Here is a 27,770-nt window from a genome sequence, read left to right as displayed (position 1 = left end):
TTGTACTGCTGGGATGGATGTTATTTTAGTTTCCATGTAAGCAGCTGAATGTTCTGACCCCTAAAAACACGTAGTCTTTCTTGGGCAACACGTACAGTCCCTCACTGGGGACAGTTGTCCCAGTGTCAGGGCTTCCCTCCCCTGAAGTCCTCAGGTGCAGCCTCAATAAAAAAAATATAGGCTGTCTTCTCTATGATATGATAATTATTGCCATATTTAAAATGTAATCCTCTTCTAAAAATATGAATGTTAATGTAATATCTTAGCTCCACGGTGTGATTATCCATCATTTTAATTTCTCAATTGATTTTTTTCCACTTTCAAATCAGCCAGGTATTTATTAGGAGGTTTGGTTTTTTTTTTGTTTTTTTTTTTTCCGTTTTACTTTTGGAGGGAAAAAGCATTTATGTTTGAATCTTTAGGGAAAGTGTAGCAACCACAGATTCTAACAACTTTTCTGACCTCTATTTTAAAAGTCTTGGGAGGGGCTCATGATTAATTAGTATTTAGAAACAGGTTAAAAGTGGGAATCACTTCTGAATACCAAAGGGCAGTTAAAGAGTACAACAGCGGAATTAAAAACTGAGGCATTTATTCATTTAAATGAAGGAAGAGTTTGAAGAGAACAGCATCTATAGATAACACCTAATTCCAATAGCCTGAATTTATATGAGGATTTCACTGGAGAATCTTAACTTTCCAACGGATGAGTGATGAGTCTCTCTCTCTCTCTCTCTCTCTCTCTCTCTCTCTCTCTCTCTCTCTCTCTTTCTCTCTCTCTCTCCTTTTTTTTAAGACAGGGTTTCTCTGTGTAGCCCTGACTGTCCTGGAACTCACTCTGAGACCAGACTGGCCTCAAACTCAGAAATCTGCCTGCCTCTGCCTCCCAAGTGCTGGGATTAAAGGCTTGCCTGCGCCACCACTCCCAGCATGAGTCTCTTTCTTACAGGACTCCTGCGGTGCAAAAGATGCAAAAGTGTTTTTGAAGCTTTCCTTCTCATTCTCCCACTGATTACTCTGTCAGTGTTTACCTGCTGAGCTGAGTGTGAGTTTTAAATTTCTAATGAAAGGATTTAAAAACAACCTGGGTGGAGGGGGGCTTGAAAGTTAGCTCTGCAGTTAAGAGCACTCACCGAGGAGTGCGGAACTCTTTCAGTTCCCAACACCCACACATTGTAACCAAGGTGCTGGGAATCTGACACCTTTCTTCTGGCCTCTGCAGGCCCCATACAAGGTACACGGGGTGCACATACGTGCATTCAGGCGAAACAGTCACATACGTGAAAAACATGATTTTTATATAAAAAAATAAAACAGATTCAGAAAAAGTTCAAGGATGTTTTTACTAGGGTTGACAAGAAAAACATAAGGCATGATAACAGTAACTCAAAAGAGCTGCCCCCAGGAGGGAGTCCAGCTTAGGTTTGCTCACTCCTCAATGGAGGGCAGCAAGCAGTTGCATGATAAAAGCAGAATAGCTTTCAAAAAGAGAATGAGAAAGCTCAAAGTGCCAGAGAAACCCCCTGGAGCTTTGGGAAGTCACCAAAAGAAGACAGTGGAGAAGGAGCAAAAGGAAAAAGAGTCTCCTGTAAGTCAGGGCCCAGAGAGGCAGGCAGACATGACTGCCTGACATCAGCTTCCTAATCCACTGCACCAAGGGAAGGGTGTCTTAGAAGGAAAAGCATTATGTAATTAAGGGCATAATTATTCCTCTTTAGTGTGGCTTTAGATGAATCAGCTTTCCTAGTGAGGTGGTCTGTAGGCCCAGAGAAAGTAGCTTTTAAGAGAGAAGACAGTAGTAGTTCCAGTCCTTAGGCAGATCAGAATGCCCTATCTCCATCTATTCTTTTGACCAGAAGGAAATAGATTTTTCTTAATGGACCTCAATAGAGCCCTCAAAACACTAAGGCTTTTCTGTCAGACATCGTATCACAGAGATGAAGAACAGACCAACTCAATTGCCTGGCTTTGGTTATTTGTTCTTGTGTAGCATGAAGCACAGTATTGCCCAATACCTTCAGGAAGTTAGATGCTTTCTTCACTAAGTGGGTTGTAAGAATGTGGGTTTCTAAAAATGCCACGTCATTTTGTGAGCAAGACTTAACCAAACACAACTGATGGAAAGGGGCAGAAGTTCCATGGAAATCGAAGTTTTCCTGTAGATGAAGCAGGTGGAGTGCTTCTCTGCTAACCAGAGATAGGGCAGTTGATAGAGAAAGGAATTCATGGACATATAAGGGTGGTTAGAACAGTGTACTCTGAATTGAGAATCAAGTTAGCATCAAGAATGATACGTAGAAGGGGCATCAGAGGCAAGGAGACAATGTGAGTGTTCCCAAAAGTAGTAGTGATTGCCAGGGTCCTTGCAATCTAGGCATCAACTTACCAAGAGCTACTCTTACTTGGTTTTCAGGATCGTATTTGATTTGGAGTATTCCAATATGGGGCTCTGCTGATGGCCAAGGCTCCATCCTGGTTTGCTTTACATTGCTGTGCTAAATACTGTGAATGAGAGCAACTTAGGGGAGAAGAGGTTCATTTGGCTTACACTTCCAGGTCACAGTACACCACCCAGGGAACTCAGGCTAAGAACTTAAGCAGAAACTCGAAGCAGAGCCTGTGGAGGACTGTTGCTTGCTGGTTTGCTCTCTGCCTGACTCACGGACTCATGCTTAACTGTGTCTCTCTGGGACAGGAGAGATGATGGCTCAGTGGTTAAGAGCACGGACTATTCTTCCATAGGTCGTGAGTTCAATTCCCAGCAACTATATGGTTCACAAACATCTGTAACGGGATCTGATGCCCTCTTCTGGTGTGTCTGAAGACAACTACAGTGTACTCATATACATAAAACAGATAAAGAAATCTTTAAAAACAAAACAAAACAACAACAAACAAAACTGTCTCTCTGACACAATCCAGGGACCCCTGTCTCACAATGGTGGTACTGCCCACAGTAGGCTAGACCCTCCAGCATCAATTAATAATCAAGGCAGTCTGCCACAGGCATGCCCATGAACCAACAGGATCTAGGCAATTCCTCAATTGAGGCTTTCTTCTCAATCGAACAATCAAAACCAAATAGGCAGCCCATAACCCCTCACAGCTTCATCCACTGTCTTTTTACTACTTTTTGATTGATTGATTGATTGATTTGATTTGATTTTTCAAGACAGGGTTTCTCTGTTACATTAATCATAGTTAAAATGCCAATATACTTAGATCTACAAAAGTCTTTTTTTTTTTTTTGGTTTTTCAAGACAGGGTTTCTCTGTATAGCCCTGGCTGTCCTGGAACTCACTTTGTAGACCAGGCTGGCCTCGAACTCAGAAATCCGCCTGCCTCTGCCTCCTGAGTGCTGGGATTAAAGGCGTGCCCCACCACACCCGGCCATTACTACTTTTTAAAATCACTACCCTACAGTCTATCTAGTGATATGTGTCTTTCTGGAGATAATTATATCCCTTTGCTATTTTTTTTCAAAATTTTCAGTATCTTCTATAGTATTTGAAATCTGTTCTTCTATCTCACAAGGTATAACATTGTCTCTCAAGAAGAGTTCTTTTAGAAGGTGATCCTTCCAGATGTTAATTGTCTTTATGTTTCAGTTTGGGGAAACAGCTGATGTAAGAAAGCTCTGTGGCTGACAGTCACACCAAAAAAAAAAAAAAAAAAAAAAAAAAGGCACCAGTCCTTGGATAATTGCACATTGAGTAAATTCTCAGTGCTCCCTATTCAAAATGAAACTGAAATAAGTGATGTAATTTTAAAAAAAAATCTCAAATCGGGGTCAGTGAGATGACTCAACAAGAAAGGATGACAAACTTGCTGAACATGGCAGAAGCCCAGCTGACTCTAATGAGTTCTCCTCTGACTTCTGCACATGTACCATGACACATATGCATACACACACAATAAATAAATGTCATTTTAAAAACTTCTAACCTTTGGGTAGAGGAGGCAGACATTGTACCATTTCCCCAATATACACACCTAAAAAACAACTCCTTAATGACGATTTAACCATTAAGACACAATAAAATTCATACGGCCAAGATTTTATTACTGCGCACATAAATCACCTGCGGCAGACTCTTTTAGGATCCTAGAAAGTGTTATTTGAATCATTAAAACTAAATGGCACCTGTCAAAATAAATCAACCCAATACACTTCATGATTCAGAACTCAGCATTTTATTGTTTCGACCAATTTGTTCATTATGAAATTTCTTTCTACAAGAAGAGTGTATTAAGATGAATTTGGATATTCAACGTGTGTTTCTGCCTTTGGACTTATCTGGACTAAGCTTTGTCATTCAATGAGCATTTCCCAGACCCTAAATGGCCTGTCCCTCTTATAAAATGTTTTTACAGCTTTATGCTGTAAAAGTCAAACCAGCTGACAGATCTCGGCTGTTGCTTTTATGTATGTCTGTTTGATTTAACATGCTTCTGATTAACAATGGAGTTTCCTGATGCTGTCAAAATAACTAAGGTATTAAATGCCTCTCTAGAAATGACTGTTTTTAAAACAGAGATTAAGTAAACAAGTGGTTCCCCACCAGTGAAAATAATTGATTATGTTGTTGACTAGTTAAGGTTATGTTTAGTGGCATTCCCAGAGGACAGGTTATTACATTAGCATAAACAAAGAGAAACCAGCGCCCTCAGCGAGGGGAGCACAGGGGTGGGGGTGGGGCTGGGGACTTAGAGGAGGCAGAGATGTCTGTTTGGGGAGAGGACAAATGCTTTCCCCATTGAAAGCATCCAGCAGCCAGAATGGAAACACCAGGGCCAAATGGAGTGTTGCAAGCTTAGTCTTCCTTTAGTAGAAACGGGCCCTAAGTGTTTTACAAATAATTCTTCTCATTCACAAATAATTCTTCTCGTTCACAAATGAATAATTCTTCTCGTTCACAAATGAAGCAAGCAATTCCAAAAAATATTTTGGTTCATTAATTTGAGAACTGTAAGTCGAACAGGTTTGTAATCTGGCTATTTTTAGTTTCTTTTGACTTCCTATCCATTCTGTTTTGTTTCCATGCCCCTGCAATGCTCAAGAAAAAAATCTATTCCTCTCTTTCCCATGAGCCCCTTTGGTTAAGACATCACAAAGAAAAACTGGTCCATCTCCAAGATTCCCTTGCTGATGAGCTAGTGAGGTGCCTATGGATGTCTATACTCCAGTCTGCACGATGTTGTGGGATGGCTCCAGAGAGCTTTGGGCATGTGATTACATTTGCATGAATGTAAACATTCATTTATCTCTCTTCCATTGAATTTTGAAAGAAGAAAGCCAAAACCACCTTGAAAACCTACAACATAGTTCTTGTCTATTTGTGGAGGCTAGAAGGTGTAATAATCATTCTTTAATTACTTTCTCCTCCAAAGCTGGGGAGGTAGACGTTGTCTGCATTTATATGGTTCTAGACACATAGTAAGTGGGGTTTAGCTATTGACCCAAAGCAGCACACCTCATCAAAGACTTTGCTACAGGAATACTCATCTTGATGACAAAGTTCATGATGTTTTCAAGACCAAACATGAGTGGAGGCTACAGCATACATGGCCACCTATTCCCCTTCTTGGGGTATCTAAGTGGAAATGCTACCATCAACGAAGCAAAGGATAATTTCAAGATACCCAGCAGTGACACGACATTAGCCACCTCAAGAACACACACACACACACACACACACACACACTCACACACACACACACACCCATTCCAGTTTCTCAGTGTTCTGTTAAGACTGTCATTTAACATTTATTGGCTAAGCTAGTACCATCCTGATCACTCCCATTTTCTCAGGAAGACAAGCCAGTTAAATAGAAGTAAAAAAATTACCTAAGGATGATATATTAACTTGGAAGCAAGAATACAGTTGTGAGGGTTGAGGACATGGGAATAGTGTGTAGAGGGATTTAGAGTTCTTTCGCTTTGGAGTTTAAGGGTCCTTGGAGGTCAGATTCTTTCTCTCCAGTTCTTAATCATTTGTATATTTTGGGTTTATTATATATTTGTTCATAGAAGCATTTTTCCCCTAACTGCAAGTCATAGCAACACCAGTACAAATGTATCCCATTCCCATGAGCTAAGTTGCTGGTACCGTAAAACACAACACAGAGAGAGAGTTGATGAGGTGGGCATCTTGAGCAAGGGTCTAACCAGTTTCTGGTTGAATGGAGTCTAGTTTTAAGAGTGAATTTTTTATTCTGAATGACTCCCATACACAGGTGTGCATCAAGTTGCTAACTGATAGAATACAAGAGTTTAGGAGTCAAATTCCAGCTCCCCACAAGGAAGAATGGAGTCATGTCATTTTCAGGGATTCAACTGGAGATAATCATACTAGGAAAACAAGTTCAGACTCAGTAAGAGAACTATCATGGCTTCTCCTTTGTGCTCCCTAGGTTTTCTATGGAAACCTACAATAGTGAAAGTGAATGGCTTGAATGTTGAAGTGAAAAGGAGGGACTGCAGGATAGAGAGAAGTAACAGTGAGTTGGCAGGAGACGAATTAATATACTTGAATGAATATTAAACCAAAGAAGGTCAAACTGGACCCTGCAGGTTCTGGTTAAGAGAAGATTGGCTGCAACACAGGTGCCGTAAGGCTAACGCATGAGCCTGAGGGATGGAACTTGAAACAGTAGAAGTGTGTATCATCTGGTTGGGCCGACAAAGCAGTCATGTTTATGAGACCCATGGGACAGGCAGATTTCAAAAGACGGATGGAGGTGGAGAAACAAGAACAGAGCAGAGTGTGCTGCTGGGTCCGAGGCAGACTAGAAGGATGTGAGCAGATTAGGTGGTCAGGAGAATGAATGGAGGTAATGGGAGGAGTCTCACCTACAGTACATGACCAACTCTCCCAACAGTTCCTCCTATTTCTTCTTCCCTTTTCTGCTTTACACATCAGTTGATCTCAGAGCTGCTGAAAATCCACCAGACCCAACTGAATTGCTTTCAAATGACGGGCGAAGTTTCTAGAGGATGCTGGAAACCTTCAGGCTTCCAGATGTCTATGCAGATATGATGCTCATCTGTGGTCATTTCTAGAAGTAGGCTCTCACATGGTAATTTTTTCAAGGATGAAAATCAAAGCTAGGTTAACTTTTTGAAACAGGAAGCCAACTTTCTGAGGAAATGGTGTCTCAATCATTTTAAATCCTGACCACATTTTTTCTGAAGCCCAGCTTTTATCACAAAAAAAGCCAAATTCATTTGGGAGACTGAGGTAGACCCCAGTGATATTTTTTGTTCCTTTTTTTTTCCAGTTGCATGAGATCATTTACAGCAGTGACATAGGAAGGGCCTTTTGCTGTTAATCTACCTCTTGACTACCTCGAGTACTAATAAATCCCCCAGAATGGGACAGTGTTTCTCTTAGAACCAAACACCAAGTTTCTTATTCGCTCAACCACTAAGAAATAGCTCACCAGTGAATAGGCCTCTCCCATAACCCCAGGCAATGAAAAGACTCAATAGAATAGTTCTGCCCTTCATGGGCAAGGCTGGGGTAAAGGGATGCCTTTGGTGGCTTAAGAGTCATAAGCAGTATGAAGAGCATACGCACTGTGATGGTTAATATTCACTACCAATCTAGATCTAGAGTCACCTAGGGGACAAGCGTGCTTCTTGGGAGGTGGTTCTAGACTGGATTAACTGAGGAAGGGAAACTGAGCCCCTAACTGTGGATGGCACCATGCTTTGGGCTGTAGTCATGGAATGACTCAAAGGAGAGAGTATGCTGAGCTCCAGCTGTCACCTCTCTGCTCCCCAACTACAGATGGAGCAGGACCAGCAGCTGTATGCTCTGCCTGTCTTAACTTCTCCGCCATAGCGGATGGCATTGTAAAACTACAGACTGAATTAAAGCCTTGCCTCCTCACCTTGCCTTTGTCAGGTCATTGTTCACAGCAACAAGACAGGGAACAAATGGAGGTGCAAAGCCTTCTCGTGCCCCTCTCAGAACTTGGACTCTTAAACAAGGCAAGTTATAATGGGAAAACCCGACATGGGCGAGACAGGCAGATGTGAAAGTTGTTGCTTAGTTACTTCTCTTCACTGATTTCCCCACATGGACCCGGAACATTAACACCAAGAGTGACTTCATCATGTTACAAGGACTGATATTGATGGTAAATCAAAGCATACATCATGGGGCTGGGGGTGTGGCACAGTGGCAGAGCATGCGCATAACATGTGTAAGGTACCCAGGATTTAATCCCAGCATCAAAAAAAAATACATTTAAACAGAAAAAGTACATGCCATACAATAGTGAGTATAGCCATAAAGTCTGATTTTTATGAGTTTCTAATACAGTCCTTTGGTGAGCACCTTATGGGTATTCAACAATGTGGAAAACTAGCTAGAAATATACTCATTTAGCCAACATGGAGGTGGTACCACAAAGAAGTTATGTGAGTTACTCAGGGATGAGGATTCAACTTGTGATGGGAATATGAGTATTACCAACCCACAGGAGCCATGTGATTTATAAATAGCTTTCTGTTTCAGAGAGAAACTCCTGTGCTTTTTATAAATAAAATTTAAAAATTTTAACCTATGGATGAAGTGACATTCACTTAAATTAATTACCAAAGGCAGTGTTGTTTATTTCCTAAGGCAACTTTTCTAGAGCCCAAGGATTCTAACTTTCATGTGCTACAACAAAGGATCAAGATACAGTGTTATAGTGAGGGGGGCTGTAATCTACCTGGAGGAAGTGATTTGTTGAAAGGTCATAACCCATGCAATAAATAAACATGGTGTGGGCCTGTCACCCAGCTTTCTTTGGATTAGATTATAACGTAGCCATTGACAGTCATCCAGAAACAATGGTGCCTATACATAGTGTCTGAAGTCAGTCTGAGTGAAGTTTTTAGTGACTGACCAGTTATTTCTAGCAGTATTATACTTGGATCCATAAACTCTCCCTTCCTCCCTTACCCACCCACCCCCACCTCTCTGTGTGTAGGGAACATTATTTAAGCTACCTGAATAGGGCCTGTGACCATGGCAGAATGGGAGGGAGATACAATATGGAAGAGAAGAGGGGAAGTCCCTATTTTACAGAAGAAAATAAAATGGAGTTAGTGATCAGGACACACAGTCTAAGGGATCAGGGGAAAGCATTTGCAGGACTGTGTGCTTTAGAGGGTTAGAGTATCATCATCATTGCACTCTGTATTGCATTCTGGCTACTGGGGCCTAGCGTCCACTCTCGGCAGTACTGAGAGCAATTGACATATAATAAGAGGAAAATGACTAATGAACCCATTTTACTATACGCTGTAAAAGGCTTTCATCGAAACAGACTGTATTTAGCCTGGTAATAAACCTGAGCGAAGAAGGCAGGCATCTGACATGGCAACTGGTTCAAGTAAAGATCGTATTTTCTCTTAAAAAAAAAAATCCCTGACGAATTATATGGCTTATGGGGAAATTTCTTGCTTGGAGATTTTCTATGACTACTGTACAGTTTTTGTAGAGCTTGGCAGGTGTGCATAAATGTTTCCCCTGCCCCTACCCACTCTCCTTCCCCCTCCCTCCTCTTCCTCCTCCTCCTCTTCTTCCTCCTCCTTCCCTTCCTCTTCTTCCTCCCACGCCTCCTTCTTCTCCTCTGGCTTGAAATATTGGCAAGGACTGTAATAATAGCCAAAGAAGTAAGAGTTTATGTGTTAATTTGTTCCCATCTATCTCTGCTGTCCATACAGGAGGACTGAGAAGGAAGCTGTTTAGACCATGCCATATTTCTTAGGCCCCAAGAATCTTACAGATGGACAGATCTTCTCTTCAAATCCTGCCGTTGCAGCCCAGAGAAAGAGACAGCCACTGGAGCAACACATCCTGTGAGAAGTTAATTTTGGCTTTTGTTTGGTTGGTTGTTTGGTTGGTTGTTTTGTTTTGTTTTGTTTTGTTTTGTTTTTTGTTTTTTTTTTTTTTTTGAGACAGAGTTTTTCTGTGTAGCTCTAACTGTCCTGGAACTTGCTTGGTACATCAGGTTGGCCTTGAACTCATTACCTCCAGAGTGCTGGGATTAAAAGCGTGCGCCAGCACTGCCTGGCCACACCAGACATTCTTTACAGTGCTGTGATTCTAAGTTTGTTTGTTTCTTGTTTTCATGTCAGCAACCAAAATTCCGAGACTCAGAAAATCCTCACGCTTTGCCTGTTACTACATAATGCAGCCCGGAGAGCTAGGAGTTTGAACCAAAATTCAAATCCCCAGAGCCCACATAAAAGTCAAGTGCGGTAACCTAAGTCTCTCTAACCAGGGGCTCCTACAAGAACATGGGAGATGGACAGGAAAGTCCCCAAAGCTGAGACCCCAGATTAGAGCAGAAAGAGCTCTTCTTTTAACATGGAAGGTGGGGACTAAGACCGAAAGCTGTCCCTCTGACTTCCACACCCTTGTTGAGGCATGTACACAACCAAGTTCACACACACACACACACACACACACACACACACACACACAGAGAGAGAGAGAGAGAGAGAGAGAGAGAGAGGAGTATGTGTACAGATACACAGAGCAAGAGATCATATGTACAGACATACACCCAAAACTCTTTTCTTCTTCTTTTTTAAGAATTATTTATTTGCTGGGCAGTGGTGGCGCACGCCTTTTATCCCAGCATTTGGGAGGCAGAGGCAGGCAGATTTCCAAGTGCAAAGCCATCCTGGTCTACAGAGTGAGTTCCAGGACAGCCAGGGCTATACAGAGAAACCCTGTCTCGAAAAAAAAATAATCTATTTATTTTATGTATATGAGTACACTGTAGCTGTCTTCAAACACACCAGAAGAGGGCATCAGACTCCATTGGATGGTTATGAGACACCATGTGGTTGCTAGTTGAACTCTGGACCTCTGGAAGAGCAGTTAGTGCTCTTAACCACTGAGCCATCTCTCCAACTGTCCTCCTCCTCCTCCTCCTCCTCCTCCTCCTCCTCCTCCTCCTCCTCTTCTTCTTCCTCTTCCTCCTCCTCCTCCTTCTTCAGAAATAAGCAACAAAGCCCCTTTAGGCAAACTTTCTGCAGTGAACTTAGAGACAGTTCATATAACCCTGGATCTGTCTTTACCCCCTAACAACTCTCAGACCTCTCTGCTACCTCTCTAAACACATCGCCTAAACCCATGCTTTCTGGAAAAGCACTCCTTCCAAGTATAGAAAAACTTGGAGGCAGGAGGTGATGGGGAGAGTTGTAAAATGAGACAAACATGAAATTAGAATAGAACGTCAAAAGGAGACTGTAGGGTGGCTCCCTCTATTTGCCCCCAGTTCTGAAGTAATCTGTCAGATTTTACCAGTGCAGTTTACTGTCTCTGCTCTTAGCAGCATCCCCAGAAAGTGAAAGGACTGCAAGGGAGAGGAAAAAAACCCACAGCAAACACAACCCACCACATCCTCTTGCAATTCCCATGTCAGATCTTCTTTGAAATCACCTGTGCTGTATCTAGCTCACCCGTGCTTCTTGGAACACTTACACAAAATCTGAGATCCATCTATAATGTCCTGTCCAAGGTCGGCGCCATTCCGGGAGTGAGAAGACAGAGTGTGGTTGAAATGAGTAGCTTAAAAGTGAAAGCAAGGGCTGGGACATGGCTCGGGTAGTAAAGTGGTCACCACACCAGCGAGGAGCTGAGTTCGGATTCCCAGCATGCACACAGAAAGCCAGGTGGCATTGAAACATCTGTAACCCCAGCACCAAGGAGGCAGAGACATGCAGCTCCCTGGGACTCCTTTGGATAGCCAGCCTACAGTGAACTCCAGATCCTGTGAGAGATCTTATTTCAACTAGTAAGATGGAGAGAGGTTAGGGAAGGCACCTGATGCCAACTTTTGGCCTCCATATGCACCCAGGTGTACCAACACTGAAACGCACACATATACAACACACACACAGACACACATGTATTTTCACTTAAAAGCAAATTCAAAATCACAAAAATATTCTCTCCCCCAGGTATCTGCATATAATATTTTTTTTACCCAGAGTCTACAAAAAACAAACAAACAAACAAACAAAAACAACACACACACCAAAACTCTTCAGACTGAAACCCTGTAACGTGTAAAATAGTAATATGTTATAAACGGGGTATGAAATATGACCCCAACTGGGTACAATCCATCTGCCTCCTGTGTCTAATCAATAGTCCTGCCAGCAGATCCATAGAGAAGAATTACAGTCACAATGTAAGAAGCAACATGTAAGCTTGAATACGATCTGGTCCCTGTCTAGTTAAGGGTCAAATTAACCTCTCTTTCTGCTCTGTGGTATAGTAGGTGTGGTCAAAGCCACGTCACTAGAGACAATCCTGCCTCCCGATGTGAAACTTTGTGTTCTGTGAACAGAGATTTGATTTGGCCACAGTTGATTGTGCTTTCTACCCAAATCTGCAGGCCCGGCAGTGAGACAAGCTCGTTCATTCAGCTTTCTCAAAAGGAAATGGCAGGCAGTGGTGGCGCACACCTTTGATCCCAGCACATGGCAGGCAGAGGCAGGTGGATTTCTGAGTTTAAGGACAGTCTAGTCAAAAGAGTGAGTTCCAGGACAGTCAGGGCTATACAGGGAAACCCTGCCTCAAAAAAACAAAAACAAAACAAAAACCAAACAAACAAACAAACAAAAAAACCAACAAAAATAAGAAAAAGAAAGAAAGAAAAGAAAAAGGAAACACTAGCCTAAGTTTGGAAGTTAAGATGCTGTCTTCCCACCCAGTGCTCTACAGCTACACTTGACACTCTCAGGTTTGCAGCCCTGAGATTTGTGAGGTAGAGGAGGAGAGGTGAGAAGAAGGAGAGAGCTAACAGCTTAGCACATACAGAGACGGGAGCCTGAGAGTCAAGTCCAGCAAGTAAACATGGCCAGTAGGCATCGCAATTATGAATCTGGAGATGCGCCAGATGGCATGATCCGCAAAATGAAATCGAAAGGACCTTCCTGTGTCCCACTTTCATGTGTGTGTTTATGTATGTGGGTACATACAGATGCCAGTCAACTGCGGGTGCTGTCCCTCGGGAGCCATCTTTCTTATTTTTGAGACTGGTTCTTATATTGCAACTCAGGAGCTCGAAGACTGGAAGGTTGGCTAGCCAATGAGCCCCAAGGATCCACCTAGCTCCACCCCCAATGCTAGAATTACACGTGGGCACCACCGTCTCTACTTATTAAAACTCAGGGCCTTCTGCTTGCACAGCAAACGCTTTCATTACTCAGTCATCTCCCCAGCCCTCGTGCGTCAACACTGAAGCTTCAGTAGAGACCCTGAGAAACAGACCGTGCGGGTGAAACCAAGAGTCTACTAAGCGCACGCCCACAACGCAGGTTTCCTGGGGTAAGTGTCTGATTCTTTATTTTCTTCCGTAGCCTGAGGGAAAATTCAGAAGACAAATACTCCCTTCAACAAACAAGTCAGATGACCCGTAAGTGAGGTGAACTCCAAGGCTAAGGTGGATCCAGGGGCAGGACAAACTGTTCGCACGCCTAGCATCTGTGGACTCTACCCTCCAAGCGCTTCCCCGGTCTTGTCGCGAGAACCAGAACCGTCGCTTTCAGGAACTCTCCATACTACAGAGTAAGTAACGTTTGAAAACAATGCGTTTTTAATAGAAAGAAAGCAAATTTATTTATCACACTGCAAAGAGAACAGTGGCCGTGGTAGGAGCAGACAAGTAATTTAAAAATAACTCATCCAATCACCTAGAATAGAAAGTTAGTTATTTTAAACTCTATGCCTACTTTAATTGTTTAATGTGGCATTTGTTTTAAATATTTCTACTCTCAAAAATTCCATGTTTTTGTACTTCATTTTTTAAAAAGTACCTTTTACTTAGTGTGTGTGTGTGTGTGTGTGTGTGTGTGTACACATAACCCCGTGAGGGGAAAGGAATGTATGTGAAAAGGCATAGTGTGGAGTTCAGAGGACAACTTGCAAGAGTCCGTTCTCTGCTTCCAACCACGTGGCTCCTAAGTGTTGAGCTTAGGTCGTCCGGCTTGGCAGTAGGCTTCTTTTCCCACTGAGCCATCTCACTAGCTCTAAACTCTGACTTTGTTGTATCTCCTTGTTAAATTTTCCAATAGAAATAGAAGGGGCATTTAACTGGACTATGGAGGCACCTTATCAGAGTATCTGGGCTTCCTTGCCTCTTTACATTATTCCTTAAAATGAGAGCCTGGAAGAACCCATGATTTGGATACTAAAGTGGCAGGCTTCAGAGTTATATATTACATCATAGCTGAAGATATCATTGCAGGTTCACTTCTTTACTTGTGGACTAGAACCACATGCTATTGAACTGGCTCACAAGTATATTATATATGCCTCAAGAAAAGGGAAATGATAAAGAAACAGTGTAAGGTCAACATGGTCAGAAATCACACACCCTCCTTTTTCATTTAATTAACAATTCTGTGATTAAAAATCATTGGTTCATCACAGAGGAAATAGGACTTTATAAAACCAGTGCTCGGGTCTCAAAGAGCAGCTTCCTCCTCTTTGCCAGACAAACACTGAACCCAGTCAAGCAAACAGAACCAGAACCCCCCACCCAAGGGGGCCTCATTGTCTCTGTCCTAAATCTATTTCACCCTGGCATGTGGCTGCCAGTTCATCATCTACAGCAGAGGCACGTCCTTAGCTAACTGTTTCTGTCCCTCCCTGTGTATCTGCAGGACAGGGCTGGGAACAGACAAGTGGGGTCTGAAGTGGCTTTGCTTTGTGTATATGTTTCTAGGAAGGCAATGCGGGGCATCTTCATTTCCTCTTCCTTTGTTTGTCTTGGCCTAATTGAAGTCCTGTTGGCTCTGTGCCAAGGCATCTCTGTTTCACCTGGTAATAAATGGTCCTTCTCTGTCCACTTCTCAGGCTACACTAACCTTTAGATGAGCCACTAGCTCTTCTGAGTGGTGTTCCCAGCCCAGGGCTCTGTGCTGCAAAGAATTGATGTATATCAAAGCAAGTTTTGACATATGTCAAAACATGTGCACCAGGTAAATACAGGAGCACCAGAGACATCATGATGCTGTCTGTGGCTTTTCTGACAAGGTCAGAGCCTACCCCTGCTTGCTTGGGAATGTTGTTGGCGATTTTAATAAAAATAGTGAGGTCATAGTATAGCTTCTTGCTAAGGTTCAGTTTACAGTTGGATATTTCTGGCATCACTGGGTGACCATTGCTCTCTCTATCTCAGTGAATAAGATGAAATTTGTCACAAAATGAGTATATATCTACAGTCTATCCAAAGATGGCATGACATGCCAAAAGTACATTGATGCATTACGTGTGGGTGTCATGCGTACGTACATGCTCGCACATGTGTACATGTTCGTGTATCTATGGGTGTGCATGTGTGTGGCTAGATATAAACCTCACGGGTCTTCCTCAGTCGTGTTTTATCTTGTTTTGGAGGCAGAGGTTTTGCACTAGCCTGGAGACTCGTGGCTGGGATGGCTGGCCAGTAAGTCCTGGGGACCCACCCCCTTCATCTTCCCAGTGCCTGGATTCTAAGCATGTACCTCCATGCCTAGTTTTTAATGTAGGTTCTAGGGCTTGAACTCAGGTCCCCATGCTTTTGCTGCAAGCCCTTTACCAACTGAGCTATCGCTTTCCCCATTCCTTAACAGGTGCTTCTGAACGTGTACAACACTAGTAACGGAAGAGGTCAAAGTTCAGAAAGAGAGGAATTTCCCAAATGATCCAAATCCAAGCTTAGAGAAGCCAAAGTCATAGCCACTGGGCAGGACCTCTCTTGGCAAGTCATCTATTACTGGAATTATTATTCAGAAACAGATGTTAATAAATTTTTTAATGTGGAAAGTTTGTGTTCATTCTGTTTTCTTTTGCTGTTTCCTTTCTTCTAAGTGCCTGGTTTTTGAGAGATAAGTAGTTGTCAGCCAGCGTTTCATACAGGAGGTCTAGAATGAAAGAGAGAGAGAGAGAGAGAGAGAGAGAGAGAGAGAGAGAGAGAAGTCACCGTGCTAAACAGTAGCCAAGCCAACACTATCAATTCCCAAAACAAAGTTCCTTCACTTCCAAAATGTCACAATTCATGCAAAACAAGACACCCATTTCCTCTGAAATATCTGCTCAGCTTGCCCCAAAGAAGCAGTCCACCCTCAAACCAGCAAAATTGGTTATTGTGTGGTCAGTGCTTAGAGTAGGCTACACATCCTTATTCTGGCCTGCACTGTGGCTATCGGGATTCTTTTCAGTTTTTGCTCTGGAAAATGATAGCTGCGTTTTCGTATAAATCTTTATACACATTTCCAGTGCTCTCGTGGTACAAGTTTATAAAATGAAAATTGCTCACACAAAGCATGGTAATAGCTGTAGAACTCTAATTGACATTACCAAACAACACTCTAAAATAGCACAAAACATGTGCCTCTAACTGCACGATGCCAGTTTGTACTTGACCTGTGACCTATGTGAGGGGTGATTTCCCATAGCCGCTTTAGCACTGAATGCTGTCAAGGAGATAAGCAAAAACCATGTTCCCAGTTTCACTTGAACTTCTTCCTTACCAGGGGAATTGGGGGGTGTTTCCATGTTGATACTCTGTTTGGAGGTTTTTGTTATTAATATGCATTTTATTTCCATTACTTTATTTTTAATTAATTATTTTATTTATTTACACCCCAAATGTTGCCCCCTCTCCCCAGTTTCCTCTCCCAGATGTCTTCACTGTTTCTCCCCTCCCCTTCGACTAAACCCCAGAGCTTCCCCCATCCTGGGGCATCAAATCTCCACAGGATTAGGCACATCCTCTCTCACTGAGGCCAGACAAGGTGGTCCTGTGGTACATCTGTGCTGAGGTCCACAGACCAGCCCATGTGTGTTCTTTGGTTGCTGGCTCAGCCTCTAGGAGCTCCCAGGGATCCAGGTTAGTTGACACTGTTGGTCTTCCTATGGGGTTGTCATCCCCTTCAGCTCCTTCAATCCTTCCCCTAACTCTTCCTCAGGGGTCCTCAACCTCAGTCCAAAGTCTGGCTGTGAGTATCTGCATCTGTCTCAGTCTGCTGCAGGCAGAGCCTCTCAGAGGACAGCCATACTAGGCTCCTGTCTGCAAGCACAACATAGCATCAGGAATAGTGCCAGGGTTTGGTGCCTGTCCATGGGATGGATCCAAAATTGGGTCTGTCACTGGATGTCCTTTCCTTTAGTCTTTGCTACATTTTTGTCCCTGTATTTATTTTAGACAGGAATAATTCTGGCTCAAACATTTTGAAGGTGGATTGGTGACTTTTATATCCCTGCCCTGGGGGTCTGGCCTATCTACTTGAGGTGGTCTTTTCAGATCTCCCCACTGTTGGGCATGCTGGCTAAGGTCACCCCCCCCCCCATTGACTCCTGAGAGCCTGTCACATCCCAGCTCTCTGGGACTTTCTGGAGATCGCCCCCCCCCCACCTCCTACTCCAGCAGCTGCATATCCCTATCCATTCTCTTGACCCTCTAAGCGTATCTCCTGTCTCCCCTTATACCTGATCCTTCCCCCTTTCCCCTCCCCTCTCCCACCCAGATCTCTTCCTATTTCTGCCTCCCATGATTATTTTATCGCCACTTCTGAGTGAAATTGAAGCATTCTTACTTGGGACTTCCTCCTTGTTAAACTTCTTATAGTCTGTGAATTGTATCCTGGGTATTCTGTACTTTTTGGCTAATATTCACTTCTCAGTGAGTACTCACCATGCAAGTCCTTTTGGGTCTGAGTTACCTCACTCAGGATGATATTTTTTAGTTCCATCCATTTGCCTGCAAAATTCATGATGTTCTCATTTTTAATAGCTGAATAGATTTCCATTGTGTAAATGAACCACATTTTCTGTATCCATCCTTCAGTTGAGGGACATCTGGGTTGATTCAAGTTTCTGCATATTATGAAAAAGGCTGCTATGAACAAAGTGGAGCACCTATGTATGGACACTTGATCTTTGACAAAGAAGCCAAAAACATACAGTGGAAAAAAGAAAGCATCTTTAACAAATGATGCTGGTCTAACTGGCAGTCGGAATTTTATCACCTCACACAAGCTCAAGTCCAAGTGGATCTAGGGCCTCTGTATAAAACCAGATAGAAGAGAAAGTGGGAAATAACTTCAATGCATTGGCACAGGGGCACATTTCCTGAACAGGACACCAATGGCTTAGGCTCTAAGATCAACTATTGATAAATGGGATCTCATGAAACTGATAAACTTCTATCAGGCAAAGGACACTGCCAATGGGACAAAACAGCAACCTACAGATTGGGAAAAAAAATCTTCACTACCCCCACATCCAATAGAGAGATAGTATCCAAAATATTTAAAGAACTCAAGAAGTGAGACTCCATAAAACCAAATAACCCAATTTAAAAATGGGATACAGCGCTAAACAGAGAATCCCGAATGGCTGAGAAGCACTTAAATAAATGTTTAACATCCTTAGTCATCAGGGAAATGAGAATCAAAACGACCCTGAGATTACATCTTACACCAGTCAGAATGGCTAAGATCAAAAACTCAGGTGAAAGCACCTGCTGGTGAGGATGCAGTAAGAGAGGAACACTCCTCCTGTGAAACTTTCCTTATAGTGGGGGTTTTTTCCACTGCCCAATTTTTGTTTTATTTCTTATATAAAAAAATTCCCATCCTTTTGATCTTTATACTAAATAAAAAAAATCCCCCACTTTCTAAAGACTTATTTATTTTATGTACTTAAGTACACTGTAGCTGTCTTCAGACACACCAGAAGATGGCATCAGATCCTATTACAGATGGTTGTGAGCCACCATGTGGTTGCCGGGAATTGAACTCAGGACCTCTGGAAGAGCAGACAGTGCTCTTAACCTCTGAGCCATCTCTCCCTCAAAATGCCCCACTCTTATGCAATACAAGTATTTTCTTTGTCTTTTGGTATAGCTCACAGTATTAATTTAAGATATGTATAGAAAATCTATAGAGACAAAGGAAAAGAGAGAGTAAAACCTTTCCCAATGGGTTTTAAAGATCTGAGGTTAAGTCTTGTGTGAGAAAGAGTTCCTCTGATTCAAGATTATATAACAAATCCCCCTATATTTTTCTCCTAATGACATTTTGAATTTTGAAAATTTGAATTATTGGCTCAAACATCAACTTCAAAACAGCACAAAAGGTTTTTGTTTCCCTTGAAAAACTCCAAAATATCAAGCAAATAACAGTATTTTCACAAATAGCAAACAAAAAGTAAGAAATAGATGAAGACCTACTGAGCCTCATTTCATTAAAATGAGCTTTCCAATGGGGGAAACAGACAATGGGGGCAGTTTTTCTCTCCTGAGAAGAGTTTCTGATCTAGGTATTGCAGAGCTGTTCTTAACACAATGATAATAAAAAAACATAAGTCAGTATGAACAGAAACATGGTTAGGTCCAGTAATTGGAATCTACTGCACTAATTTTAGAACAATTATAATAACAATTTCAAAAAATGTAAGGGAATTTTAGATATAATGGGGAAAGATAAAAGTATTTGAGAATACGGAAGAAAGATTTCCAGACCCTAAAACACAATACTTTAAACATACCAGATGCTATTAACAGTCCCTTGACAAGCTTTAGATGAGAGCATTAGCAAACTTGAACACAGGTTGACTTGCCCAACTAGGACATAGTGCAGGGAAAGATTGACAATCACAGGAGTCATGGGGTTAGCAATCAAAATGATAATGGAGTCCTCATCAATGATGTAAACCAGAAGACAATGAAATGGTAACTTTGAAGGGGGAAAAGAAAAATCACTATCAACCCAGAATTGTACCACAGTAAAACCACCTCTCAGAGACACAGATGGACAGGGCAGATACAAAAGAACAGTTACAAGTGCGGCCATCATAAGGAAAGCATGGCAGATGTCCGACTCTGAAGGCACAAAAAGACTGTGGTCCCCAGAGTTCCTGTTGGGTCATGAATATTAGTACTGTGTCCTCCCTGATAAGAAACCATTGTTCTTTGGTTTTCTCTAGCACTGGCTCTCCAGTCGCTGATATATTTTCCAAAATCCTCTACTTTTTTTCATTTTTCACTTTGTAATAACAAATCTCCACAATAAATTAGGGGGAAACCTCTAGGCTTTGCAACCAGAAAGTCATGGGTATAATTCCTCTAAGAGAGAGATTTCTCACTTACAATTTTTTTCAGCTTTATATTTGTGACTACTAGATGCTTAGATAAATTTTCCAAATATTAATTTGTGTTTTAATTGCTCACATATGTACTGAAGCCCAGAGAAGTTGACACAAAGAAGAACACCCTGTCTCCTCCTGGGATTGTGAATGTCTAGGTAAACCATTTCCTTCATGCGCACAAACTAGCTTTCAGTTAGACTTTTGCACGCGCTCTTCTGAAAGAATGCAGTACTACCCACTGGTTTGTAAACGATTAGAGAAGGCTGATGTTGCCTTTGATGAGATCATACCAATTTGTAATATAGACAGACATAATTGAGGAAAACAGGCATGTAACAAAGAAAGGAACAATAAAGAACCGCTCACCGACGTGAGCACTCGAAGCCAAAAGGAGATCTTTTCTAAATGGCTACAATTCTAATTAACTATCCCCTGGGCAGTTAGCTTTCATCTGTAGATTCTTTCAACAAATAGTAGATTGGCTGTTACAAGAAACGCACTGTAGGAGGTGTCCCCTGCCGGCCACCTTGCAGCAATGGCATGCCCCTCTCTTACTTTGGAAGCAGTGTTTTTGCTTTTGGCCCCACCCTAAAAACATTAAGATCAGCATAAAAATAGACTTCCTTTCATTCACACCCCATAGCTCAATACACAATTAAGATCCCTCTTCTCTGTTTATTTTGACTCTTTCTCTTCTCCGTATCAGCTTTACCGTCAAGTTGACTGCCTTCAAGACTATGGCAACTAAAGCATGGGTAGCTATCACACTCAAGCATCATTTAAAAGGAGGAAAGGAAAGGGGTGGGAAGAGGAGGATTCACATGGGAGGAACAGCGTTGGGGCCCCACCATACAGCGCGTGAAATGGCATTACGGAACCACAGTGACAAATATAGCTCTGAGAGAAACACAAAAATAAAAATGGACATCAATGGAGGAGAATGGTCCAGAAACAAACCCACCCAGCTACTTCTGCCTAATTTTTAACAAAAAAAAAAAAAAAAATATATATATATATATATATACCAAATTTAAAAAAAAAAGACAACTTCTTCAATAAATGATGTTGGGGGTGCAGATATCCACACTAAGAAGGATGAAATTATGTTTATGTCTTTTACTCCAGACAAAAGTAAGTTTAGGATGGGTCAACAATATTAACATAAGGCAGGAATAGTGGAAACTTCTGGAAAAAACGACAAAGGGGAAATATGTCAAGATATAAGCACAGGCAAAGTCTTTATATAAAGGACTCCAACGGCATAAGAAATAATCCCAAGAATTGGTGAATGGAATTACATGAATCCCAGCAGATGGCACACCAGGGAAAGCAGTCCCCAGCTCAGAGGCAGCCTACAGAAGTATGCCATGTGCTCTTGTGCATCCAGGAGGGATAGATAGCTAGATGATTAGAGAATGGCAAAAATTAAACACAAAAACCAAAATCAACAGAATGTCTAAGGAAGTAAAGAGATAGTTGTCAAAAGAAACACAAGCGACCAGTACTACCTGGGAAAGACATTCGTATCCTTAGCCCCCTGCCAAACACAAATTAAGACTACTTTGAGGGTGTTAAGAACAAAAACTTTTCTGATCTTGTGTGCTTTTTTTTTTTTTCTTATTTTAGATTTATTTTGTTTTTGATTCTGGGTAGGTTTGTGTGTCCCTGTCTAAATGAACAGATACATGAATAGGTTGGAAACCCTTGGAGGCTGGAGAGATCAGACGCCCACTTGCGTCTGAGTTTCAGGCAGTTGTCAGCTGTGGGGACTGGGACTCAAACTCGGGTCTTCTGCATGAACACTGCCAGCTTTATCCACAGACACCCCCCCCCCCCCCACACACACACACTTTCACTCGGGCTTCTGTCTTTTTTATCTTGGCCAGAACAGCTGACAGGAAGATAACAAAGGACAGCAAGCGTTGGTGAGGATGTGAGGGAAAAGAAACCTTCATGTGGTGCTGAGAAGAGTAGAGCTGATATAGTCGCTATGGGCACTCGTCAAATTTCCCTACACAGCTAAAAGTATAATTTCCAGATGACCCAGCCCTACCACCCTCAGGTGTTTACCCAGGGGCTTTAATTCCTATCACAGAACCACTTACCCACCTGTGTTTATTGCTGCACTAGTCACAGCTAAAGAAGCGAGCCAGCCAAGGTGTCCAGCCGCAGATGAAAGGGAGAAGAAAATGTGCGCGCGCACACACACACACACACACACACACACACACACACACGACAGAATTTTATTTGGTGTAAAGAAATGTTAGGGGCTGCAGAGATGGCTCAGCGGTTACAAGCTCTTCCAGGGGTCCTGAGTTCAATTCCCAGCAACCCCACGGTGGCTCACAACCATTTGTAATGGAACCCTATGCGCTCTTCTGGTGTGTCTGAAGACAGAGACAGTGTACCCACATACACGAAAGAAATAAATCTTTTTAAAAAAGAGAGAGATAAAAGAAATGTTAGGCTTGACTTTTGCAGGAAAATGGGTGGTACTGGAAGTCTTCATGCTAAATGAAATTGATGAGACCCTGAAAAACAAACTGCACAGGTTTCTTCTCATGCGCTCTTCCTGGGGAGGCGGCGGGGGGGGAGGGAAGGAGGGATGTGTGCGCATGCGCAGATGCGCACAAAACCCTTCCAGGCACCATAACAGGAAAGATGGGGTCTTAAAAGAGGGGGAGCCGAGACAGAGGGTAATGTTATTCAGATGCTAGGACAGGCACAGGGTGTTTTTGAGAGGCAGGAATGGAGCTATCAAGAAGAGGGCAATCAGGAGGAGAATGTAGATGAGGGGGATTAAAAACACACAAAACTATCATAATAAAATCCCTTGTCTTATGTGCTAACTTAAACTAATCAAAAAGAAATTATTCCTCTAATTCAAGTGTATCTTTGCAAGAATCATGTTTAATTTACATTCTAAGAGAAATGTTTATAAATGTTTGCATGACTAGGAACTAAACATAGCACTGGCCAGGCTGCAGTGACTCCGGGCTAAGAGCTACTCTCCTGTACATTAAATTAAAATGTTGGTGTTGAGATATAGACTCTTCAGAGTTCGGGCCTCACGCTCTTCACTGAGGTAACACCAACTGATCCCTATGGCAGCTCGATCCACTGTTCCAGTCCATTCACATACTCACTGTCCCCAAGGAATTTTCAGAGGCACAAATCTGACCATGCTACCTCCCTGTGAGTCTCGCATGCACCTGTGCCCTGGCCTCAGCCTGGACCCTTAGCTTCATCCCTCATTCCAAGCCTTATTCTATGCTTCCTGGCCTTCAGCCTTTATACACACTGCTCCCTCTTCTGGAATGTTTTTTCTCCCTTAGCCTTCTATTAAAATCCCATTTAGCCTTCAAAATTCCATCCAAATACTTTATCCTTTGAAAAAGCCAATTGTCAACCAGGAGATGTTAGTTGACTGTATTTGATGCAATATTAGTAGATTTTAACATTGGGAGGATCTGAATCGAATTTGTGTCTCGAGTTTTGATGGCACTCTTTGTGTAGTCTCATCAAGCACCAGGTAGAGACTGGGTTTTTACCATTTTGAGGCACTATCGAGTTAACCTGCCAATACTTCATGCACACTGGAGGACAGACACATCACTCTAAGGTCTGAGACAGAACTTCCTCTCCCTCTTTGACTGTCTATCTTCTTGTGTGGTGTGGTGTGGTGTGGTGTGGTGTGTGTGTGTGTGTGTGTGTGTGTGTATGTGTGTGTGAGTGTGTGTAGACCTGCAGGAACTAATTCTTTCCTCTCACCATGTGGGACTTGGGGATGGGACCCATGTTGTTAGGCTTGCTGGCTTCCCCCTGAGCCTGCTGAGCCATACCCCCTTCCCTTCCACTCCCATTGCTAATCTTTTGGTGGGAAAAAAAGCACTATTCTCTTTTATGTAAACACCTTTTCTAACAGGATAACATGTTACTGACAATTGTGCTACCAAAGTGATTCCATGGTCCCTCCAATAGGCATCAAGCCTTAGTTCTTCCTTTTAGATTGAGACTTCCTCATGTAGCTCTGGCTGATCCAAAACTCTCCATGTAGACCAGTTGTCCTCAAACTCAGAGAGCCACCTGCCTCTGTCTCCTCAGTGCTATGATTAAAAAGTGTGTGCCACTACACGAAGCTAAAGTCATCGTTCTTACTTGCTTCTATTCCTGTAAAACCAAAGTGGTAAAGATGTGTTTCCTTTACAGTCCTTTGGGGAGAGCTTAGTTGCTTGGGAGAGCACTGGGCCCAGGCCACATCTGTGTTAGCTACTTTTTCTTCATCAGACCTCACATCACCTCACGGTCAGCTAAAGGAAACAAGTGCTTAAGAACACTCTAGCTATTGTTAATACAGAAGTGAGAAGATAGGAACTTATGTCCTATTGTTGCTGCTTTAGTTCTGGAAGCAATGTGTCCTGGAACAAGAGTCCAGTGGTTCACACTTCCAGCTGTTGCGCAGGAAACAATCACGTCAACGCCAGTTCTGTCACAGTTGGATGTGAAATGAGCCCCATGGGCTTATGAGACTGAACACATGGCCACCAGCTGATGACAGGCATGGAGACAGAGCCTCAGTGGAGGAAGTGGGTCACTAGGACTTGACGTTCCTTTCCCCACCTCCACTTCCAATCAGTTCTCTCCTTCCTGACTCTGGATATGATGTGACAAGCCACCCCACGCACCTGCCACCATGTTTCCCCCTTTCTGAAGGGCAGCAGCCACTTAAAATGTAAGCTCTAATACACGTCCTTCTTTAAATTGAATTTCAACTCCTACCAGGCATGTATCACCCATAAGGAAAGTAGTAGCTGACACACTATGCTTGTGGGCTGCTCACATTTAACGAACCTGCCTTTTTCCAGACGTCACCTAAGAGAAGAGCCTGGTCTACAACAGGCACTTGATAAATCTCTAGAGAATTAAAAAGTAACTGAATCCATAAATAAAAGGTGAAATTTTCACAAAAACCACCAAGGATTCGTGTTGCTTTGTGTACTTTTTAGGAACTTATCACCATTCTATATAATCAATATTCTTTTTATTTCTGTATAATTCTTTGAGCTGATTCTTACTGAACTTGTGGCCAGGGTTAACCTCAGATGTCTTCCTTACTCTCTAGTCTCCTTGCTTTTAGGGACAGTCTCTCGCTTGCTGATTGGGATCGTCTGTGCGTCTAGCATGCCCCAGGAATGTGCCTGTCTCCATATTCCCAGAGAAGAGGTTACAAGGGCATGCCCCTGCTCCAGACCCTTTTCTCTGGGTTCGGAGGATTGACCTCAAGTTTACACTGCCAACTGAGTTCTAGTTCCCTGGCTCCCAACAGACATGTTGGACTATTAAAAAAAAATCTTACTGGAAAAAATACTTCCCTATCCTTTAGCGCTATGCCCTGTTCTGTGAGTTAGAAAACGCAGCCTTTTAAATGGCATGTACATAAGTGGCCTCTGGTGTATAGTAAATACCCAAAGCGTCTCTCACCCCCAGAAACATTAGAATTGAGAAGTGCTTCTGGCTCTGTTGACGAGATGAGAGCCACTACAGGGCTGTGCTTTCTTTGGATTTGGCAACAAGACCTGTGTTGTTTCTTCTCTGAGTCTACCTAGAATAGGGATTTAATTGATGTGGCTTATGGCAATTGCTCAATTCTGGCGACACATGCCTGCCTGGCTAGCCATCAAGACACAGCTTTCTTGTGCTTCTTTGAAGGTCTACAAGATAAGAAGATTGATAGATGGGGCGGTTTAACTAGAGAGCACTTATTAGGGGGAATTCCATGCCTGGCCCAAACCCAAATGGTCTTGTTACATGTGTAGAACTTTTTGCATACATATGTGTCTATAGAATATAATGACAATATACAAAATATACATAAAATATACAAAACAGAATAATCATACATACACACACACATATAAAAATACAGTCAGTTATTTCTGTGGATTCAACCAATGCAGCAACAAAAGTATTCAGATGGAGGCAGGATGATCAGGAGTTCAAGGCCAGTCCAGGACAAGGAGACTGTCTCAAAAACAATGTCAAGAAACAGTTTTCCACCCCGGGTGGTGGTAGCGCATGCCTTTAATTCCAGCACTCGGGAGGCAGAGGCAGGCAGATTTCTGAGTTTGAGGCCAGCCTGGTCTACAAAGTGAGTTCCAGGACAGCCAGGGCTATACAGAGAAACTCTGTCTCGAAAAAAAAAAGAAGAAAGAAAGAAAGAAAGAAAGAAAGAAAGAAAGAAAGAAAGAAAGAAAGAAAGAAAGGAAGGAAGGAAGGAAGGAAGGAAGGAAGAAAGAAAGAGAAGCAATTTTCCTAAAGGAAATTTTTGATTTGCCACCTGCTAAGTTCCATACTAAGTCAACTTGAATAAATACATTCACATTGTGTTGGATAGTATATGTAATCTCTTGATTTGAAGTATATAGTAAGATGTGCTAAGATGTCACATCTGTAGGACTTGAGAATCTCTGTGTTGATTATCTGAGTGAGAGGAAAGCATTTTCTAGAGCCAGCTCCACATGGAGACAGAAAGATGAGTGTGTATTTTCCACTCAGCCAGATACTTAGCTTTGAACAGTTGGAGAGTAACATTAACTAAATGAAAACCTTTTTTCCTCAGATCCAGATATTACTATACCCAAAGTTAAATCCAGCACCGGCTCTTAGCTGTTCTCACTCCATCGAAAGTGCTCATCCCAGAATACAGAGCAAGAATACTGGGATAAATAGCTTCTCCTTTGCATTCTTCATTGTTTATAACTACATAGAATCCATTGCATCTGAGACAGTCTTCACATCGGACTCAAGCTCATTCTATGAAAACTGCACTGTGTTTCTCTAGACACTAAACACTGACAGAACTAAGAGATGCTAATGGGTCCAGACAAGGAAGAGAAAAGCACACCGGAGTGTGGAGAGAGGTTGACCAACATTGTCTTTCTCTTCTTGAACATGTGGGAAGAGTAAATTTCCAAACATTCAGGGCAGTTAGGTGGGGACCCATTACTGAGTTTTGGAAAGTGTGAGTTAGTTCATCTAAGTGGCATCCTCTGCTACCGGGCTGGGCCAACCATCCCACTCCACATCCATCTTCTACACCCTGTCTCCATGTGGTGTCCTGAAAGCAAATATCATGAAACAGGAGAGCTAAAGAGTAGACTTCAATAGGAAGAAGAGCTGTCAGACAGTGTTGTATGACATGAAAACAAGTCTATATAAACAGGCCAGAAAAATGCTCTGTGCAAAGCCACTGGGATTGTAGCTGTTATAGAAGTGTGTCCCGTTTTGTCATTGGTCTTGTGTCCCCAATATGCTGGAATTTCATCTCTAACTTAGTTATTTTTCTAGTGATAGCAGAATAATAAAGATAGTTCATCTTAAACATGTGGCCTATAAACGTGCTAGGAAACTGATATCTTAAGGGGTGACCCTTTTTTTAAAAAAATATTTTCTTTCTTCCTTCCTTCCTTCCTTGTTTGGTTTTGTTTTTTAATGTTTTTGAAAAATAAAGACGGATGAATAATGTAGTGTACACACTTTTTGTATGGATTGTGAGTACAATAATTTTATCTGTAAGTAGCCTTAGTGCTTGAACCACTAAATTCATTAAAT

General features: G+C 42.3%; 1 long non-coding RNA gene across 4 annotated transcripts in view; it reads left to right on the top strand.

Annotated features, from left to right (window-relative positions):
* The window catches only part of Gm13261, a 37,822-nt gene extending 10,052 nt beyond the window's left edge, over positions 1 to 27,770 (top strand). For 2 of the 4 annotated variants that reach the window (XR_865968.1, XR_865967.2), the window contains exons 2-4: positions 9,725 to 9,859; positions 13,382 to 13,589; positions 15,638 to 15,830. This is a non-coding gene — a long non-coding RNA (predicted gene 13261). The other 2 variants (XR_001783229.2, XR_001783230.2) reach the window with 2 other exon arrangements.

This window comes from Mus musculus, chromosome 2 (genome assembly GCF_000001635.26).
Source record: "Mus musculus strain C57BL/6J chromosome 2, GRCm38.p6 C57BL/6J".
Classification (NCBI taxonomy): domain Eukaryota; kingdom Metazoa; phylum Chordata; class Mammalia; order Rodentia; family Muridae; genus Mus; species Mus musculus.
This window is presented reverse-complemented; position numbering and strand designations above follow the sequence as displayed.